Source organism: Rhinolophus hipposideros (assembly GCF_964194185.1).
Source record: "Rhinolophus hipposideros genome assembly, chromosome: 1".
Classification (NCBI taxonomy): domain Eukaryota; kingdom Metazoa; phylum Chordata; class Mammalia; order Chiroptera; family Rhinolophidae; genus Rhinolophus; species Rhinolophus hipposideros.
Genome location: NC_138047.1, coordinates 109635736 through 109656896, shown reverse-complemented (window position 1 = coordinate 109656896; position 21161 = coordinate 109635736). Strand labels below are relative to the sequence as shown.

The 21161-nt window shown below is 59.5% G+C and overlaps 1 protein-coding gene across 3 annotated transcripts in view; it reads left to right on the top strand.

Moving 5' to 3' along the window:
• The first annotated feature begins 9480 nt into the window (after positions 1-9480).
• The window catches only part of SH3BP2 (SH3 domain binding protein 2), a 32952-nt gene continuing 21271 nt past the window's right edge, over positions 9481-21161 (top strand). Inside the window, exon 1 of one of the 3 annotated variants that reach the window (XM_081049226.1) lies at positions 9481-9602. The gene's annotated coding sequence lies outside the window, so the exon portion shown is untranslated. The remainder of the gene's footprint in view (positions 9603-21161) is intronic. The other 2 variants (XM_081049227.1, XM_081049230.1) reach the window with 2 other exon arrangements.

Genomic DNA, 21161 nt, shown 5'->3' with positions numbered 1-21161 from the left:
GCATCACAGCTGAGGATGAGTGGGGCAGGAAGGCAGTAGTACGGCCCTGGCCAGGGGCCGTGACAGACCTCTCCCCATCTGGCCTCAGTGTTTGCATCTCTTCAGTGGAGAGAAGCCGCGCGCAGCCTGCTTTTACCGTGTACTAAACATTTGTGTCAAGCACCCATAATGTGGCCAGCGTGTGTCATGGCTCTCAGGGAGGCCACCCCGTCTGGATTAGGCTAATGTGCACATAAGCTGCAGGTGACCTCACCTGTGAGGGAGAGGCTCCCTGGAGCCCCCAGCCTTACAGTCTGTGGGCTGTGTGGTGATGGCGGCGCTCAGGTCTTTGATGGCTGTCGTTCCTTGTTGGAGCCGTTTTCCTTCTCCTAGGCGCCCCCGCCCCGCAACCCCTTTCCCCCCCCCAACACACACACGTTTAATGATATGTATTTCATTCCTGGGCAGAGCCTTCTCGGCTACCAGCGAGGGAATTGGCTGATATTTGAGGTGTCAGCTGATAACCAAGTTGGTACCTGTCAACTCAGGTGTTGGGTGACAGCTAAAGTGTTATCTGCAAGTTAAGATGTTTGATGTTAAAGCTTAATGCTGATTGCAGTTATTTATAACAAAGGTTTGTAAAGGCAGAGACTGCAGAGGATGGACAAACCCGAGGCGTGATGCTCTTAGGTGGTGAATCAGGTCCCCAGCAGCCACCAGCTGGGCTCCTCAGGTGTTTGCCGAGCACCCCACTCCACCCAGAAGCTCGCTCCTCTCCCGGTGGGAAGTCCCTTCAGGTGGGAATAGCACAGGACAGATGCGGTCCTCACCAAACACGTGGGGAAGTTGGGGCTCAGAGAGAGGGACTAACTCCAGCCTTGGTGACCCCAGGGCAGAGGCAAAGCTCTCCATGTCCCCCTGACATTCCCTTTAAACTGCTCAGGAACTGACGGCCCTGGGTACCTCTAAAAGTGTGAGCGAAATAGAGCTAAAATACACAAGGCTGGCTGGAAATACGACAGAGAACCATATTCTTCCATAGCTCCCACCCACAGCTGGATCTTTGGACCTCCCCTACCAGGCCACAAGCCGCAGGCTCTTTTCATGGAGTGGCCGGACAGAGGGTCTCCGGATTAGGGGACATCAGGCACAGCCGGGGTGGAGTGTCCATGATGAAAACAAGAGAGCTCAGTGTGCATTAAATGCTGAGACCCCAGCCCTGCCCTCCGTGCCCAGGACACTGGCTGCAGGTTTCTTCCCTCCAGGCAGGATGTTGGAGTTTTCTCTGGGGAATCTGACCAGCCAGGAGATCCTGGGGGCCATGTCCTGCCAGGTTACTTCATGGTAAAGATCACAGTCAAAAAGCCCTGCTCACAAGTCCCTCTATCCAGCCTGAGCAGCCAGCCAGGGTGACCACTGGCACCGTGGAAGGTCAAGACAAAATAGAGAAAGGGCAGGGCGGCCGGTTGGCTCAGTTGGTTAGAGCGCGGTGCTCATAACACCGGTTCGAATCCCACCTGGGCCAGTAAGCTGCACCCTCCACAACTAGAGTGAAAACAACGGCTTGACTTGGAGGTGTTGGGTCCTGGAGAAACATACTGTTCCCCAATATTCCCCAATTAAAAAAACAAAATAGAGAAAGGGCAATTGGGAGGAAGCAGAAATTGTGCTGGGAGAAGAAGACTTAGGAAAACATCACCAATGTCCCCAACAAGAAAAGAGGAAACTTTGTATTCATGAAACAGGAACTTGGTCTTCTGAAACATTTACAGAATGTAAAAAGCACTCGGAAGTTAAAGAGATGACGGCCATGAAGATGGAACACACGATAGAAGAGTCGGAAGATAAGATTGAGGAAATCTTGCAGAAAGTAGGGCAAAAAGTTGGAAAAAAAAGAGAGGAAGTTATTAGAGACCCTATTGAGGAGGTCTAACATCTACGTAATAGAAGTTTTAGAGAGAAAAGGAGGGAAGAGAAAAATGAAAGATACATTGAAAACATTTCACAGAAATTAAGCCTGAGTTTCCAGCTTGAAAGGACCCACTGACGGCTCGATCCAAGAATGAAAAGAGAAGCACACAGGGCGGCCGGTTGGCTCAGTGGTTGGAGCGCAGTGCTCACAACACCAACGTCACCAGTTTGAGTCCCACCTGGGCCAGTGAGCTGCACCCTCCACAACTAGATTGAAAACAACAACTTGACTTGGAGCTGATGGGTCCTGGAAAAACACACTGTTCCCCAATATTCCCCAATAAAAAAATTAAAAATAAAATAGATGCATACAAAGGGCATATTGAAGGGGGATTTTCAGGACCCTGGAGACAAACCAAAGACCCTACAGTGTTTAGAGAGAAAGAAGGGGTGACACACCAATGACTGGGATCTAATTGGCTTCAGTCTTCTTAACAGCAAAGCTGGAAGATAATTCTCAACATTCTGAAATTAAATGCTTTCTAAGCTACAATTTTATCCTCAGCCACACCTAATCAAGAGTGAGGGTAGAAGAGAGATATGTTCAGAATGATAAGGCCTCAAAAGTGCACATTCCAGCACCCTTTCTCAGGAAGCTACTTCGGGGTGTACTCCACCAAATGGAGGGAGGAAACCAAGAAAGGGGAAGTGTGGAATGCAGGAAGCAGGGCTCCTGCAGCAGAGAGAACCGTGAGGGAACTTGGGTGCTGGTGAATGCTGTGCCCAGCTTAGAGAGCAGAGTCTGAGTTGACAGAATACCTGACACACTGGGATGTCTTGGGCACAATTGGACATTGGGCAGCATTTAGAGAAGAATTAGTAACGAGAAATAAGCAAAATAAAAGCCATTGACTCCAAGGAAAAGATGTTGAGTCAAAAAAGGAAAAAGTGACCGTAACCCATTACGTGGCTCAGGCATGAGGAGCGACTAGGTAGTGTCATGATGTCACCTGTGACTGTCTGTCTAAACAAAGTGGTGACAGAATGATAGTCAGGAAGTAGCAATGTAAGTGTGTTGTTTGAGGATGTGAAGTGAAACCAAAAGAATGAGCTAAGAGTTGCCATGGAAAATGAGGAGTGGGGCCGGCTATTTTGTAAGAAACTAGGTTAACTCTTTAGCATGCATCGCTCTGATTAAAACACGCTCAGAGGAGTGACTGCGAAGTTTGACCTTGTCAGTAAATTGGGAGAATGTGAACTAGTGTTTCAGAACCAACTCATTTTTGTCCAGCCGCAGGAAGAGTGACTAGAGGTTCTCCTCACACTGAGCAAACACGGGAACGTGCAGCTTGTACCGGCTGTCAGCGTTTCCACTTCAAGAAGCAAAAAATTGTCCCATTGTTCCCCTTTGTATTTATGTAATTACTAATGAGGTAGAACAAGTTTCAACCTGGCTTATGGGTCACATATAGTTCTTTTTTGTGAATTGCTATGTGTGCCCATTTTAACTAAAGGTAGAAACTTTAATAACCTGTAAAAATGCTTGTATATCTACCCCAATTTGGCGTCGCCTTTAGTTGTCGTGTCTATTGGCTCTTCCCGTTATACCCACAAGCTGGTCGTGCCCCCTCTGACATTGTACCTTGAAAGTCTGCCTCACCAACTCCGTAGTATAGTATCGTCCACGTTTTCTTTTAACATGTTTTAGATTCTTTTTTTCACATTTAAGTCTTTGATCTGGCTGACTGAGGGTCTCTTTCTCCCCCTAATGGCTAAGCAGGCATTCCAACGCTATTTACGAACGAGTTGAGATAAGCAGACATGACTTCGCCCTTAATTTGTTACACTGTGAGACAGGAGAACAAAAAGGTACCTTGTGTTTCTCTGTGGTTCTGTGTGAGCTGCACGCGCTGCAGAGCCCAGGTCCCCCACGTGAGCCTCTCTTCTCAGAGTCTTGGTTTTCTCCTCTGAAAGTAAGGCTCACTGCCATCTCTTGGTGGCTGCAGGACACCTGGCACAGCAGGGAAGGCGCTGCAGCCCCGCCTCCAGGGAGCCCTCTCCTCACTGGCTTCCTGGCCATCCTCACAGTAACGCCCGCTTCCCTGTGAGATGCTCCTAGAGTTCTCGTCAGGCCATCGGCCCCTTTCCCCACCAGGAGGGCTGTGTCTCCTCCTACCCACCACTGGCCAGCTCTGAAGTGGGCATGGCTCAGAAGTTCACTGGGGACAGCCCGTGCCCATCTTCTCCCAGTCCCACCCACTGTCAGAGGTTGGGAGGGAGGGAGTGGGCAGGGGCAGAAGCAGGGCACCTTGGACCAGCGCCCTTCTGGGTGATTGTGGTGGGCTCAGGCCGAGTGCCGAGCCTGGGGCACAGGTGGCTCCAGCTCAGCCTGGTGGGGATGAGAGCAGAGGAGGCACCATGAGTTCAGCTCGCTGGCCAGAGGGGGGCACATTGGGAAGGAGGTGTGCCCAGGGCAGCAGCGGGCGGCCTTAGAGATGCCCACCATGGTGTGGGGGACCCACGGGAGTGGGAATTGAGGCCAAAGCCCACTCTTGAGAACGGATGAGTGGCAGGGGAAAGGGAGTGATTCCCTGGGGGCCCTGGGCTGAGCAGGTGGCTGAGGCTCTGGAGAGACCCACACAGAACCCATGAAAGGCCCCCCGGGGGAGTTCTGGGAGCCTGGTGGGCAGCTCCTTCATTCACTCCCTGCAAGGCAGCCAGGTCTCTCCAGAGGCATGGAGGGGAAGGCTGGTGGAGCTGAGTCTCTTTTGGAGGTCCCCTCCCAGGCTCACCTCTGGTGCAGGGGGTCTCAAAGTTGCACGGGCCTCCTCACACCCACTCATCATGTACCTCATCCCAGTGTCCAGCTGGAAGGGCCAGATGCCCCCCTAACCCTGTGCTGGGGTGGTGAGTGGGGGCCCCTCTTGGGGGTGACATAAGGCCTTCACATCCTGAGGACCACACTTCCCCTTCCCAGGCCCCATATGGGCTTCCCCTTGCAGACCCTGGTGCCTTCCTGGACGTCATGTGGACTCAGGAACGTTTGGGAAGGAGAAGGGCAGAGAAGGCTCTGTGTGTACAAACACCAACCCCCTCGTACCACCAGGGCCGGAAGTGGGACCCAGAATAGAATGGGCCTCTTTCAAGTTCCAAATTCGGCTCCGGGGGCTGAGAGGAGAGTGTTTGGATATAAAAATAGAAACGCGAGTGTGTGCGTGGGCCACGTCCTCCACCCATGGTGGGTGGTGTTTTAAAATAGATCTCCCTAGTGGGGCCTGCCTGATCCTGTTATTCTTTGCAGAAAATGAACCCAAACAAACCTCTCAGAGGGCAAGGTAGCAGCTGACCCAGGTTTGGGGGTGCTGATGGTGGCTGGCAGTCAGGGTGCAGCCCGTTTGGGGAGGGGCACTGGCTGGCCCTTCAGTTGGCCTCACAACCTCATTATTCTCCTGCCCTCCAGGCTTTGCACGGGCTGTGACCTGCCAGGAGAGCTCTCCCAGGTCATCATCAGTTCTCCGTCCCACGGTCCCAGACACCCTGCTCTGACTGTCAGCCTGTCTTGGGTGGCGGAGAGGGAGCAGATGCGGAGCACCCAGTCCAGCCAGGCCTGTACCTGCCACAAGGGGCAGTGGGCCAAGCCAGGTGCAGGCCATGCCCCCCACTGGTTCACCTGGGCAGCCTGGCCAGAAGCCCACAGCCTGGGGCCACCCACCAAGGGCACCCTCTGAGCAAGGCCCCGTTTGGGACAATGCTTGGGACCCAGAGAGTCATCCAGGGGATGGGGACGTCCAGCCAGTCCTGTGAAGTGTGATGGGGGAAGCTGGAATGGAAGAGGACATGTGGGCAGGAGAGCTGGAGGCCCGGAGGACTCCTGCAGGGGGGCGGTGATACCAGGGGCTCTCCCAGCAGAGGGGCAGGAGTGCTGGGGGCAGAGAGGAACCAGCTGCTGGGCTCTGATATGAAGTCTGGATGGATTCCCCATCTCTAGCTCAGCACACAGTCGTGCAGTGAGCCCCCAGACCCTCCCTCTGGCTCCGTTCCCTCTCTGCTGCTCTCTCCTTGGTTTCAAAAAAGGGAAAACACCCCACCTGCCACCCAGGGCGAAGCAGCATAAGAGAGCACTGGAGGCCGGTCCTGGGAGCCAGGACGAGCTGGAGCCCAAGGCAGGCAGCTCCCCCTCAGCCCATCCCCCGTGCGGGAGCGGAGCCCACAGTGTGAGGGGGACGCTATCCTCAGAGCCACCGCCTATGGGACGCCCCCCAGAGCCCAAACAGCGGACCTGCTCCCCTTGGAGGGGGCTGGGGAGTGGGGTGGAGCTTGTTCCCCAATATCCCCAGCTGAGCAGACAAGCTGCCTGGAAACAGGCCTGCCGGGTGGTCTCTCTCCTCACAGCCTGCCTGGTGAGGAGGCGCTCAGTATGACCACAAGGCTATTCCTGGGGTTGGGAGGGGTGAGAAGGTTGATGCTTCCGGGGTCAGCATCAACCACAGGGACCCAGCTCTGCAGGCAGCTCTGTCTGAACCTGCCCTATCCTTGGGGCTGCTCTTGAGGCCTCGTCTTTTCATTCATTAACTATTTAGTGAGCATGTACTCTGTGACAGGCAGGCCCTGAGGCCCTCTGGAAGCAGCAGTGATGCAGGCAAGCATTGTCCTGACCCTGCAAGATGACACTCCAGGGGGGTCCAATCATAACAAATAAAAAGATATAGGAGTTCAGAGGAGGACAGAGGAGGGAGGGAACGTGAGGACTGTGGACAGCTTTGAAAAGAGAAGTGAGGAGAGAACTGTCTAATAAAAGGATACTGAAGCAGAGGCAAGGGCCTTAGGGAGATGAGCCTCACAGTCATCTGCGGGAGGAGTGCTCTAGGAGGAGGGAGCTGCAGGTGCAAAGGCCCTGAGGTGGGAATGTGCCTGACATGGTTGGAGGAGCCGCAGAGAGGCCAGGTGGTGAGAGTGGGGCCTGGGGAGAGAGGAGTTCAGAGAGGGAACAGTGAGATCATACAGGTGTGTGCCCGTGGTGAGGACACCAGCATTTACTCTGGGAGGTTCCAGAGCATAGAAGTGACGGGAGCCGACTGACACAGATCAGATCCCTCCGATGTGCCATGGACAGAGCCAGGCAAGGACAGGAGCTGGGGAGCAGATGAGAGGATGGGGTGGGGAGCGGCAGAGAGTGGTCAGAAAGAAGCACTAGGGCTTCCAGACAGACAGGACTCAGAGTGAGACAGGAGGGGCATCAAGAATGAACCCAAGGTTGCCAGTATGAGACTGGGTTGGCTGGGGAAATGAGGTGTTGGCTTTCGGACAGATGTATTAAATCTGCGATGTTTAGCTTCACCCAGGGAGGGACGGCAAGTGGGCTGTGGATTGTGAGCCTGGTGGTCAGTGCAGAGGTGGGCGCAGCGATGTGACTTTGGGCATCGTCAGGGCTTGTGAAGGTGGCGCTTATAGCCCGAGGCTTTGGGGGAGGCGATGACCCCTGGGCCAGAGACAGATCTTGCCCCCATCACATCCTGGTCTTAAAAGGGTCTCCCATCCCCAGACTGCAGATGCCTCTGGATGTTCTGGACCCTGGTGCAGCCCATCAAATCAGCAGCCATGGCTACCCTAGCGATGGGTATGGCAGGGGCACCTGCCCTGTCCTTTGGCCATCATCCTGAGAGTGTGGCTCAGGCATCACCTGTGTGCTTTAATGTAATGCTCTGTAGAGGCCCTCCACCCTTCTTCCCTGCCCAGCCAGGGGTCCTTGCCTCACCTCTGCTCACCTGCAGCACTGGGCCTACCTACACACCTTCCCTCTCACCCATGCCTGTCCTGCCAGCTCCCAGGGGAACCCCTGGGTGCCCTGCTCTTCTGGCCTTTGCCTCTTGCAGTTCCTGGCTCTGCAGGCTGCTCCGAGCTGCCCGGAGTCCCAACCAGGGTCCCCCTCCCCCTACACCCTTTGGGCTGGACTGGCAAGGCAGGACAGGAGGAATGTGAGTTGTGGGGTTCTCTGTTCCCTGTTTGGCTGAGACGCCCTGCACACAGAGGCACCCTTGCCTTTTGGGTGTCAATCCTTTGGGGAAAACTGTCTGCAGTGACCCTGGTAACGAGGTCTCTGGGTCCTGGTCTGCCATCCTCACCTCAGAGCTTGCAGTCCCTGCCCATTCTGCCCTGAGGTTATGCTTTGGAGGGAGGCACCGAAGTCTGACTTTGCTTCACTCGGTTCCTGGTTTCTGTCCCTCTCCTCAGCCACATGCTCCAGGAAGAGGTCACTCACTGTGACACGATGGTGTCTGCTTGTGCGTCCATATGCTCCCTCCCAGGAGCCACAAGGGCAAGATTTCCCTGCGTCAGCACAGGGCAGGCACTTGGTCTGCTGCACCGGACATCAGGGAAGAAGTGTGTCCAGCCCCAAGGCAGTGAACAGTCCGTTAGGAGCTCTGGCCCAGCCGAGCCAGCACTAAGCCCTGTTCCAGGAGTGGGATGGCCACATGGGTGCTCATGGTAGCTGAGCCTGACCACTACCACAACGGGCTTGTGAGCTGAAGGGGCGGGATTTCAGGATATCTGGAGCCCACGTCCAGCCCTGACAACCTGGAGTGAGTGGGTCGAGTCACAGACTGGGGCCAGGGTGAGGGGTGGCCCTGGGCCAGGCAGGGCACGTGTCTGCCCACCCCGGCAGATGAAGTGCTGGGATGCCGAAACTCTGCTCCCCGTTCCTCCCCCAAAAGTTCTCCTGCCAGCTCTCCAGCCGATGGGCCCTCTCATTTGACAGATGGGGAAACTGAGGCTCTGTTGGCTGAAGACTCTCCTGTAGCCTCAGCCACCTCCAGCCGCCTCTCCCCAGGCCTTTCCGCTTCCTCTCCAGCAGCCCTGGTCTCTTCCTAGGGGACTCAGAGCCTGGCCACTTGGTTTTCTGGCCTCTCTCACTCACCCCATCCCTGGTTAACTTCTCCAAGCCCAAGTGTGTCTCACCAGTGAGGATGTGTGCTGCTGCAGCCACGTGTCCCCTTCCTGGGGCCTGGGACCCATTGCCTGGGCAGCTCTGGGACAGGATCACAGGGCTGAGGGTCAGCGCCTCCTCCAGTGGGGCCACCGGGTGTCACAGGGCAGGACACGCCCAAGGAACAGACACACTTCGTTTTCCTTCGCTTACGTGTATTTCCTGAGCACCTACTGTGTGCTCGGACAGCTCGTCCATACCCACAGCTAACACCGGTCTTATCCCTGGGCATCAGGGTGTGGAAGGTGGAGCCCCCTCCCCCTTTAATCCTGGCGCCCAACGTCAGACCCCCCCCATGACTCGGAGTTCCACCCAGGGGCCTCAAGCGCCAGAGAGGTATCGCGGGGGCCTGGGCGGGGCCGGGGGCCGGGCCCAGGAGCCTGGGGGGGCGGGGCGGGCGGGCGGGGCGGGGCCGGCGGGCGGGGCTTGCGGGGTGGGGCGGGGCCGGCGGGGCGGGGCGGGGCCGGCGGGGCGGGGCAGGGCGGGGCCGTCGGGGCGGGGCGGGGCCGTCGGGGCGGGGCGGGGCCGGCGGGGCGGGGCCGGCGGGGCGGGGCGGGGCCGGCGGGGCGGGGCGGGGCGGGGCCGGCGGGCGGGGCGGGGCCGGCGGGGCGGGGCCGCGCGGGACCGAGCTCCCGGCCGCAGGCTGGAAGGGCGGGAGCGCCTGGCGGCCCAGCCGGGAGTCGCCGCCTGGACGCGGAGTCCACGGCCGGGAGCAGACCCTCGGCGGGTAAGGCGCAGAGGCGGGACCCGGACGGGCGGGGCGCGAGAGCGTCCCCTGGCCGGCTCCTGTCCCTGGGGCCGGGGTCCTCGCGGTGGGGCGGGCGGGCGGGTGGGGGCGGTGAGCTCGGGCGCGCGCGGGGTTTGGCGGCGCCACTGCCTGGAAAAGCGCGCGGGTCGGGCGTGCGCTGGGTGCGCCCTGGAAGCCTAGGTACGGGGGTCGGTGGCGTCCCGAGCCCTGAGCCCCTCGAATGCTTCTGACCACTGCTACCCCAGGCCCCTGGGGCTCGCAGGCTGCCGCAGGACCCCATTACACGACCCACCCGACCGGGCCTCCGAAGGCGCAGGTGGGGAATATGTTCCCATCTCCTCTCCGTAATCCAGACTGGCCTTCCCTCAGCTGGTTCAACGAAGGTGCGAGGAAAGGCGCCTGTACGAGCTGAAGTGTGGGTGACTAACAGCCCCGTGGCTCTGGGGGGCCTGAGACTCTTATTCTGGGGAACAGTGAAGTGTCAGAGAGGATGGCAGAGTGGGTGGGACAGTTGGGCGTTGGGGACTGCCTTCCACGTGTGGGTTGGGCTCCTCCCAGCAGCCAGCTCTTTTCTGCTGCTCTGGGCCTTGGCTTCCCCTGGTAAAGTGGCGCTGACACTTGGCTCCCTTGGTGTTTGTGTGAGAGAGAAAGGGGGATGGAGGGGGCCTGAGTACTGCTGCACCGTCCCACCGGGAGCCCACGCCCTCTGCACGCTGTGTGACCCTGAGCACCTCACATCCTCGCTCTGTGCCTTGTTTGCTCATCTGTCACTGCCGGTGATGTCTGTGCCTGCCCGTTGGATGGCCGTTCTGACTGAGTCAAGTGCCTCTCAGCACTGGCCCTGGCCGCTGGGTGCAGCGTGGCTGGGGTAGCCATGTGGACCAGACTTGTGTGACCTGCTGATAAGGCATGTAACCAGGCTCAGGGGGCTCAGGAGATGTGACTTGCCCGGATGATGATAATCATGATGACGTGTGTAGAATTTTTTTGTGACAGCCTGAGGGGCCATGGCAAGTCCTGGAGTGGGAGCAGGATTCCAGGTTCAAGTACTGCCCGGCACTGACCCTGGGTCAGCCCCTGCCCTCTGACCCGAGCTCTGCAAGACCAGAGGAGGGGACTGTGCTCCACTTCCTGTGTCTTCCTCCACTTTGTCTTTACCCGGGACACCCATGCAGGGGACTCTCTGGGGCCAGGGGGCCAGGAAGGGGTCTCTGAGCGGTGAGGACTCTGTCAAACTCGCCTCCCCCCACCCAGTACTTGGCTCTGTGCCCTGTGTTGGGACATAGCCTGGGCAGAGGGGGAAGGCCAGTCCCTGTCAGCCATATGGAGAGAAGGGTGCTGACAGAGGGCCTGGCCTTTTGGGGGGAGACCCTCAGGCCTACAGAGCCAGGGAGGAGCCACCAAGGAGGTTGGCCGGAGAGACAGAAGCAATCCGGGCAGCCTCCAGATCCTCCTTGGTCCTTCCTGTTCACATGGACAGAGGAGAGTGGGTACTGATCAGTCCTCCCCCTGCCCCCCACACGCGTGCCTACACATGGGAACTTGAGGGGCATGGGGAGACAAAGTGGCTCAGCCGTGGTCACAGAGGTCCTGGGTTTGGATCTGCCAGCCGTGTGAGCTTGGCCAGGGGGCTTCACACAGCTGGGCCCTGCCTTCCCTGTCCGTACAATGCAGGTAGTGGACCACTTTCTACCTCAGGGGTGGCGGTGTGGCCAGGGGGCTGGCGGTGGCATATCGTTGGTGTTCAGTGACCGTGAGTCACTGGGGCTGCTTTCCCTAGCCCTCAGGGCTGAACAGCAGGGACCACAGGGCCACTCTGCTTGGGGGTAGGGTGGGGGTGGGGCCAGGCCTGGAGAAGTCTGGGGCAAAGGGCAGGTTCCCAGGTCCCCGCCCACTTGGGGCTCATGGCAAAGGCCTGAGTCCATCAGAAGCGGCCAGGTTTGGGGAGCCACCTGGGTCCTCTTGGCTCCTGTCCTTGAAGCTCTGTCATTGGACACCAAGGGTCAGTGACTGACAGGCCATCCCCTCCCCGGCTGGTTAGTAGGTGGCCTCAGTAAGACCCGGGCACACGCACATGTGGTCTTTTACTAACCTTGGTTATCATGGCCAGCACTGGGCAGCTTGGCTGAGGGAGGTGGGCTACAGGTGGCTGGTGAACGCAGGGTTTGCAAGCAGGAGGACTCCCTGAGCCATGGCTGACAGCCATGAAGGTGGGGACAGACTGAGCCAAAGGCTGGCAGTGGGGAGGGTGGCAGGCCAGTTTGACCAGAGTGGCCTGGTGTGCACCGGATACGCTGAGGGTGTGGATGGGAACATGGATGAAAGTGCAGAGGGGCCTGGGAGGCAAGGAGGGGGCTCTCAGGACGCCAAAATCCTCCTCAGGGTAGGTGGTCCCTCTCCAGAAGACCTCTGGATCTCCCCAGTGGCCCTGACCAGGCATCCAAGAGCCAGAGAGTCCCACGTGTGGGTTACCTAAGTCCAGAGATGGTGGTGGGGAGATTCGGGTTTTGTGTAGCCTGGGGATGGCAGGCTTCACTGCCCATGGCTGGGGCTGTGCACAGGAGGGCAGGGACAGGGCTGAGAGAAACGGAGCTGCCTCTTGGCCACAGCCACGGCCAGGAAAGCTGAGCCGCCTTGTGAATTACACTGCCTGATTCTCAGGTGATGGAAAGCCCTGCCTCTGGGCCACACTGATGGATTTGGGCTGGGGGCCAGGCTCCTGAGCTGCACCTGAACTCCTGGAGATATATGAGGGAGGGGCAAGCCCAGGCTGGGCTCTCATGGGGGAGGGGGCCGCATGGTGCTTGAGGTGGCATGGGCTCCCAGGAGGGCATGAAGGTCCCCCCACCTCCTTCCTTCTCCCCAGGCGCCAGAACTTGTGAGGTTCCAGTTCTGAGGCCCCCTGAGTGGTCAGCCCCTGCTTGTCACTGTCCCAGGTCACAGAGCATGCTGGAACCTGCTGGCAGGACTGGTGTTTCATTCACCCCTGGCCCCAAGATCCAGAGGTGGCTGACCCTCAGACCACATGGGCCTCCCAGAAGGGTGTGGTTTGGCCTGGGGAGGTCAGTGGGCCTGAGAGGTTGGCAGGGCACCCTCTGTGGCATCCACAGCCCACCCCTGAGGCCACACTCTGTTCTGAGACGTGCCCTCTGTGTCCTTGTGAATCAGATGTTTATTGTGAGGCTGCGGCTCACTGCCAAGGAAACCCATTCAGGCCACTGGGTGGGGTGTAGGCTCATGCCTGCTCAAGCCTGTAGAAGGAGGTGAAGTCCCTGCCCCAGGGTCTGCCAGGTTGATTGGAGACAACCCTGAGGTGGTGGCGTGTACACTGGGGCTGTGGGGGGGGGTGAGCTCCCCTACAGAGGGGGAGAGAGTGCTGAGCCAGCCCAGGCTGGCTTCCCCGGGGGCTCCTGAGTCAGCACCGAGCTTCTCCAGGAAGCAGAGGAGGGCACATCCACAGCGTGGAGCCATCTGTGTGCCCTTCATGTCTGAGCAACTGGGCTTCAGCTCCCTCCTTGAGAAATGGGGTAAAGACGGTTCTAGCTCATGGTAGTTGAGCCCTCATGGTGGGCATCTGGAGCCTTGTGAGGACCCCATCCAGGCGGCTCGCCCAACCCAGGCTGGGCCTCCACACCCTTGACCCTGCAGCTCCATTTTGAGGATTTCCTCCAGCCTTGCTCGAGGAGGTGTTGTAATCCAGCACTCTGTTCTGTGGCATCAGAGGGGCCTCACACCCTGAGCTGTCCCACAGCCCTGCCCATTGCCCTGAGGCAGGGGTAGGAACCAGCCAAGCTCCCAGTGCAGCAAGGTCAGCCTGGCCTGGGCTGCCAGGTGGGCCTCGGCTTGGCCCCACAGCCTTGGGAGCCTGGGGCGGCACCGAAAGTCCACCTGGAGCCCTGGCAGGGGTCCTGGGCCTTTGCCCCCACTCTAGCCCCTGACCCTGTGATAGAGGCCCTTCAGAAAGCTGCCCCCTCTGCTCCTCTCATGCATGCGGGGTGCCCTGAGTGCCAGGCCCTGGGCCAGGCATAGACCCCAGGAGTGGACAGACCTGGAGGTCGGAGGACAAGACCTGCTAACAGATGCCCACAGGTAGCAGCTCAGCCTGTCCGCCCCACTCTGCCATTCCCTCACTCCGAAGTAGTTTAAGAAAAGGCATAGGCGTCTGTGTTTAGGGGACCCTCCCTGGCCACCCCCTAGCTGGGTGCCAGCCTGGTACCTGGCCACCATATTTACCTCTAAGCTCCCAGCCTGGTACCTGGCCACCATATTTACCTGGCTGCCTTCCCTGCCTGACTGGGAACTCACGAAGGACAGGGCCACATCTGGCTGCATGTGCCCAGCTGTGCCTATGTGGCCTGGCCCAGGGGAAGGGTGAGGGCAAGTGTGGGCTTTCTCAGTGGGAAGTCCCACCAGAGCATTGAGAATCTTCTGCAGACCCGAAGCATGGGCAGGCAGGCACAGCAGGCAGGCTGGGGCAGCGGCAGGCTGGGGCAGCGCCCTGCTGGGGCAGCGCTCTTTGAAGTTGGCTCGTGGCTCCCATCCTCGTCTGTGTGTAACTCTGCTCAGCGTCAGAGACAAATGTGCCCTGTCTTCCTGGAAGTCCCCTGCCACAGGATTGGCAGAGTGTTGGGTCAGATAATAATGGGCTGTTGTGCTGCGGTCTTGCTCCAAACTCTTCGGGTTTCCATCACAGCTCCCCCCAACCCTGCCGCTGCCCCCGCTGGGGCTCCCGCTCTTAGCCCTCCACAATCACCACTGCTGCCCCAGGTCTCTGTGGCCCCAGGAGCTGTACAGATGGGGAGACTGAGGCCCGGCCAGGTGTCTGTGAGGTCACGGTCCTGGGCGCCTGGCCTTGTAAGGTTTGCTACTTGGGGCAGGGGCTCTCTGAGATCAGTCTTCCCATTTTCTTGAGAACGTGACCAGGAGGTGAAGTGTTGTGGTTGGTGGTGGCCTTGCCCTCTCTGGGGGCAGGAAGTCGCTGGGGAAGGAAGAGGGTTGAGAAAGAGGACCCCCACCTCCCCGGGAGATCTGGGAGGACCTGCCCAAGCCAAGGTTCCTACCAGCTGGACACTGAGGGGGCAGCTGGCTCAGGGCTGGGATCTTGGGAAGCAGGGGGACACGGCCTCACTCTGGGCTCAAGCCAGTGGCCTCCATGTGGATTCGCCCCCCTCACAGACCGGCACCCCTTCCAGTGGACAGCACCCAAGAACAGTGCAGGAGATGCTGTGTGGGATAGCCAAGGAGGCCTTCTGGAGGGGATCAGGAAGTGGACGGGGGACCAGGCCGAGGGTCCGGCAGTGTGTGGTGCAGAGGCTCTGAGGGGGAGGCAGGGAGCAGGCCGAGGGGCTGGAGGTTGGGCGCAGGGCATGGGAAGGTTTCGAGCAGGGGCTGGTTTATGTTTTCAAAGCTCCGTCTGGGGTCTGGAGACCCCTACCCCCCGAAGCAGTGGCTGAAGAGGCTCGGGCAAGACCTGGGTGTGTGGTGGGGGCAAGGGGTCAGCGGACCAGGGTGGAGTCAGTGACTCCACTGAGGGGCCACTGGGGCTAGAGGTGCAGAGCTGGTGAGCATGGGGCACAGCCTGGTAGGACCATCTCTGCCCCCACCCCCAGTGTTCTTTGCTGACTTTTCTGGCCAACAGTGTTGTGACCCTATGTCTGTCTCCCTGGGGAGGGGGTGGTGTCCCTATAGGGCCCACTGAGCCGTGCCTCCTCCCCCACCCAGTGCAGGCTGCCCCCGCCCCGTGGTGGGGCCCCAGCCAGGCAGAAGCATTGGGTGCTGGCGCTCGGGGCTTGGTTCCTGGCCCTGCTGACTACCAGAAGCCACCTCGCCTCTGGGAGCGTCAAGCGTCAGGCCCTGGGTGAGAGCATTTGCCCTGTGCATGACGGCCCCTCCAGACCAGCGGTTGAGCCAGGAGGGCACTTTGCTGGGGGATCCAGTGCTCTAAGGTCCCTGGGCCAGGGGTGGGGTGTGGGGCTGCTGGGCAGACCGGAGAGCCAGGCCGTGGGGCTGACGCAGGTCAGAGGCTGTGGCGGCCCGGGAACCTGACTGGAGCCGCCCACCCTTTGAGGAAGGGCCGGGCCTGGAGTCCCCAGGGAGCAGTGGGCATGAGCCTCCATCAGAGGCCCTCTTCTCCAGCCCTGCACTGGGCTCTGTGACCCCCCCAGACTGCCCGGGGACCCCTGAGGACGCCAGTACCCAGCCTCACTGTGGGGCATCAGTGGGAGTTTTGGGGGCAGAAGTTTGCTGGCCGGGACAGCATGAGGTGGCCAGGGAAGGGCAGCGAAATGTCCACTGTGGTTGAGCACGAAGCAGGAGACGGCCTTGGGCTTCAGACTGAGAACGATCACTCGTGTTTGAGAGTCTCCTCTGCTGTGCTGGGACGGGCTGGGGGGATCCCACTGCACCATGGGCCTTGGAAAGGGGACAGTGTTTATGACGGCAGGACGGCTGGATGGAGATCCTGTCCTGTCTCCTGCCCTGTCTGTCAAGGGCTGGGCCCCGATGGCACTGGGAGGGGCAGGGGAGGCAGGGCTGGGCCACTTTCCCGCCAACCCCGGGCCCACTGCCAGACCCTCTCCTCACTGGGCCTGTGAACAATGGGGCAGTGTGAGGGAGCTTGGGAACAGTCAGGTCAGCCAGGCCCCCTGTGGGCCCACGCGAGGGGCCAGGACAGGAGCCAGCGGCCATGAGTCATCCAGTCCAGCGCCCAAGCCTGGGCTTCCCAGGCCAAAGAGGAACACACTGCTCTCAGTTCCCCAACCCGTTGGGTTGGCCTGCTCCTCCTTCCTTTCTTTTGCCCCTCTGTCCTCCTCTTCCTGCCTCCTGTCTCTCACTCCCTCCCTCGGGGCCTGTCTGTCCCCCTGCCTCTGTGAGCCAGAGACCCAGGCCCCTGCCCACCGCAGCCCCTTGGTGCTGCTCTGCAGGCCTGTGGGTGACCCCAGGAAGCAGCCAGTGAGGGGACCAGACCCGGCCCACACGTATTATCTCCTGAGGCGAAGCTAAACGGAATAAAACATGGCCTAAAGTGAAAGACAATGTGATTAAAAACAAACAAACAAACAAAAAAAACAACTCAATAAAAATTAATCGACAGCATCAAAGAAGAAAAATGTTCGAAAACAGCCTGACAATATTAAGGGTAAAAGTAAATGGATTAAAACTGAAGCAAGACCTCACCCTAAAATGCTAAAGTGAGTGGAAGGAGGAAAAGGACCCTGTTGTGACAGCTGTCACGGGTTCCGGCCTGTGGCCAGGACCCACAGGACACATGGGGAAGCTGGTTCCTGGGTGGTCAGAGCCCTGGCCAGGGGAGCCCAGATTGGGGCCACACCTCATGACCCTGGGTCCTGTTTCCCTTTGCCTTGACCCAGGAGTCATGACCAGATGAAATGCCGTAGAGTACCCAGGAGCTGTGTGGGTTGAGGGAGGCCGCCGTGGCATGAAAGATACAAAAGAATGAGTAACGGAACAGCTGTAGGAGCAGCCAAGGCCACTGACTGCTACTGGGGTCAAGGCCTGTGTCCCTGGTGGCTTGCCCAGGAATGCCCTGGCAGGTGACAGCTAGTGTGGAGGCCTGGCACAGCTGCACTGGCCTGGCACCACAGACAGCAGGTTTCCGTGTAGTGTGCCTGTCATGGCTGATCTCTGGCCTATACCTTGGCTCCTGCGAAGAACAGTGGGGCTGGATCTCTCTGGTCACCTCCTTTACCCCCATCCCACCCCAGCACAAGCTTCATGGCCTTAGTATCCCCACTGTGTTCCCTTGTCACTTGGTTCTGATGCTGGGATCTGGGCTGAGCTGGTGCCCTCCACCCTCAGAGGCTCTGGGACCCAACGCGGGGCCAAGTGCTGGTGGCAGAGTCCCCGTGAGCTGCCTCCTTTGGTCTTCAGTGTTCCCATAGGGGGTGTGAGGAGGTGAGACTCAGGGAGTGAAGAGACACGTACCAGGTCCCCAGTGCCAAGAAGAGAAGCTGGAATTGGAGCCCAGGCCTGAATGGTGCCCTGGCCTGGGTACTCAGCGTGGGTGACCAGCCTGGGGCAGGTCTGAGACACCATCCACACTCAGTGGGGTTTGTGGCCCTGAGAAGTGAGTCTGGAATGTGCCCGCCTGTCCCTCCTGTCTGTCACCCCGACCCCAGGCCCTTTGCACAAGCTGTTCCTTATCCAAGACACTTTCCGTGTGCTGTCCTTGCTTGGCTACTTCATGTGAAAGATTCCTCCCAGAACGGTGGCTGATGTGTCACCATATCTGGGCAGAATGGTTGTCACAAGGATGTGAGTCAGAGGTGGCTGCCTCCCCAGCAGATTGGGAGCCCCTGACAGAGTGTAGGGCTAGCTTGGATTCTGGGGTCAAGGTGTGGTGTTTGCTGGCAGGTTGCAGTGCCCTGACTGCCGCCCTCTGCCCCAGTACCAGGAGAATCTGGGGGTCGGGGTAATGCTGTGTGCCACACGGACAGGCACCCATGGCTCTAACCCAGCTCAGCCCAGCAGTAACGACGTGCCATTCTCCGGCCTCAGTTTTGTCAGCTGCCTAGTGGGGTTCGGCCATGGCTCTTTGGGGACCCCCCCGTCTGTCAGGGACACTATACCGTTCTCTGAATCTCTACACTGTCTGCTTCTTCAATTTATTTGAGTCTCTGTCTGCACGGTCAGCAATGAGTGCTGCGTCTCAGCACTTCTCACAGTGCTGGGCCCAACAGCTTCTCTGACAGCCTGAGTTACTGACGGCGAACTGGCCCAGGTTCTGCTTCTTGTCCAGAGCTTGTTCTGGGGTGAGCACCAGACCTTCTGCCCCTGAGAGAACCAACAGCAGTGAGCAGGGCCCAGGGTGGGGGCTTATGGCCGGCAGTCTCCTGACCACTCTCCATGGGCTCTGCGGGTAAGGTGAAATCAGGAGGACAGGTTGGCACGCACCTGTGTCCCCACCTGGTGTGCCCCACCCTGTGTGCCCTGACCCCTCCGCAGAGCCCGGAGCCCTCCTCCAGCTGCCCTCTGGACTGGTGGGTGTTCTGCCCAGGTGGGAGCCAGAGTAGGCCCTGGGGCTTCTCCTTCTGCCTCTCAGAGCCAGACAGGAAATGGGTGAGGTGGCTCTGGGCTCTGGGTCACACAGGCAGTGCTGGCTGGGTGGCCATGGCTGCAGTCCACTCAGCTTCAACTTCCTCATTGAGAGAGCAGAGGTTCACCCAGGCAGCTGGGGACAGAGTGGGCCACGGAGTTAACATACTGGCACTGGGGAGACATTCCAAAGGGGGGTGTTTCCTGATCCTGCCCTTGGCCATCAGCTTGGCCCTCCTGTCACACGAGGTGAGTGTAGTAGGCAGGAAAGTGCCCCAGCCTTCATGACCCTCCTGCCTTGGCCTCAGCAGGTGAGGAGTCTGTCCCTTGGAGGGTCTGGTAGGTGGCGACCTCTGTTCCAGAAGGGACCGCCCCTAGCCCCTGTCTAGCCGGGAGCCAGGCCTGGCACCCAGCACCAGAGCTGCCACCCAGAGCTTTCTGGGGCCCAGTAAGCGTGTGCTGAGGGAGCCAGTTACAGAGCGTGCATGACTCGAGTGGTGAGCGCGGTGCCGCTAAGAAGGGGAGAGGCGGGCTGGCTGGATTTGGGGAAGTCCTGTTGTCTGAGGGTTCCTGGTCTGGCTGGGGATCAGTTGACCTCCGAGGCGACTGTCTGTCCCCTTCTGAATGTCTCGACAATGGTGCTTGGCAGCTTTCTGTCCAACCACATGCCCACGGAGGGCAGCTGCGGGGCAGCCCAGTCTGCCTGGGGCTCAGCCGCCGGGGGAGGGTACATGGTCCGGACCCCCCAGCTGCTCAGCAGGTGAAGGCTGCTGTCCTTGCTTTGTGACCAAGGACACTGAGCCTGGGGGAGGTCATGTGCCTGGCTGAGGCCACTCAGAGCGCAGCAGAGCTGGACATCTGTCATGCAGCCAGAGCCCCCCCCCCCGGGGGATGGAGAAGTCGGGACGCTTGGTGTGAGATGAATGGTTTAATTGAGCAAATGAGCCCCATGAACTGGACCCCATCTGCTTGTGTGTCAGCAGGTACCCGGGGTGTGCTGGGCACGCTGCTTAGATGCACACGGAGTGAAGCTCATGGGGAGCGAAGGGCAGGAGTCAGGCCGGAGATGCTGCACTGGGGGAGCGTGAAAGAGGACACGCTGGGCCAGGGGCTGAGGAGGCAGGAGGGGTCCCAGGAAACGGAAAGGATGGTGCTCCAGGCAGAGCAAGCCACTGGGGCCGAGGCGTCTGTCACCTCACCTCGGTGGGATTCCTAGCACGCTGGGCCAGGAGTGCACCAGGGTGCAGACCCACAGGGGAGGTTCGGGAGAAGACTCTCTCTTCCCAACACGACTGCAATGATGGTGTTGCCAATAGAAACCTGGTGACCAGGTGCCCCTGGAGTCACCCTGCCCACCCACCATGCCAGCTGGTCCTTGGGACAACCCCACATAGGAGCTGTCAGCCCCACCTTCAGATAAGGAAATTGAGGCTCAGAGTGGGCCACAAGGTTAGGAGGAGGGGACTGAGCTAGGCCTGTACTTGTGCTCTGCGCTGTTAGGATCTGCTAAGATCACTTGGGGAGGGCAGCATCTCGTGGTGCAGATGTGGAGTAAGGCCTCTCTCGGGGGTGGCACCCCGTGCCCCCTGCAGAGCCTGTGTCCTTGGGGTGCCCAACCTGGCTGCGGTGCGGAGCAGTGAGCCTCTTCAGGCCAGGGGGCAGGGCTGGCGAGGGGCGGGCTGCATCGGTGGGCGAGGGGCCAGGAACGCGGGGGTGGATGGGCCCCCACGTCAGCACTCTGGAGAGTTTTCTCAAGCAATCAAAAGGTGGAAACTTGTCAGTGTTACGGTGAACTGAAGTGTGAATCCTGAACCGCTACTGTTGGTTTGTGGTTTGAGGCAGGAGAGGCTTGGCCAAGTGACACTGCCAACCTGCTCGTCCCCAGGCCGACCCACCCCTCGCCGTGGCCTGCCGTGGACCTTGTCCCTGCAGATAGGGTCCCTCAGCCTGGACCCTCTGCCCAGCCATCTCCCTCCTGGGGAGCCCTACCCTGTCCAGGGCTTGGCACGAGGCATGGCCCTGACTGAGGCCCCAGCTCTGCTCCAATCCTCGAGGTACTACCCTTCTCGGGAACTTTTGTGGGAGGCAGACACCAGGCCTGGGAGAGGAAGGCCCGGGGTGCTGTGTGGCCAGCACGGCCTCAGTGTGTGGGCATTGTGAGTCGTCTCTGGGATCCCAGGGTAGAAACCCCACTCCTCCCCCAGTTCAGCCATCATCCTTGGAAGCCGAGGGCCCGTTCAGGCAGCCATGCATGGGGGCCTCTTTCTGCACTGCCCCTGATTCTCTTTGGCCTCGGACGCAGGACTGGCCAGGCTGCCTCCATCTCCATTCTTGGCAGCCTTGAGAAGCCCGTGGCTGCCTCCTAGAGCCCAGCACAGTGCTGTCTTCTGGGGTCGGAGACGTGGGCTGTTCCAACGCAGAGGCCCTGGAGCATGGCTGGGCCTTGGCTGCAGTCCGCTGCCTGTCACTTCTTAATGAGGGTCA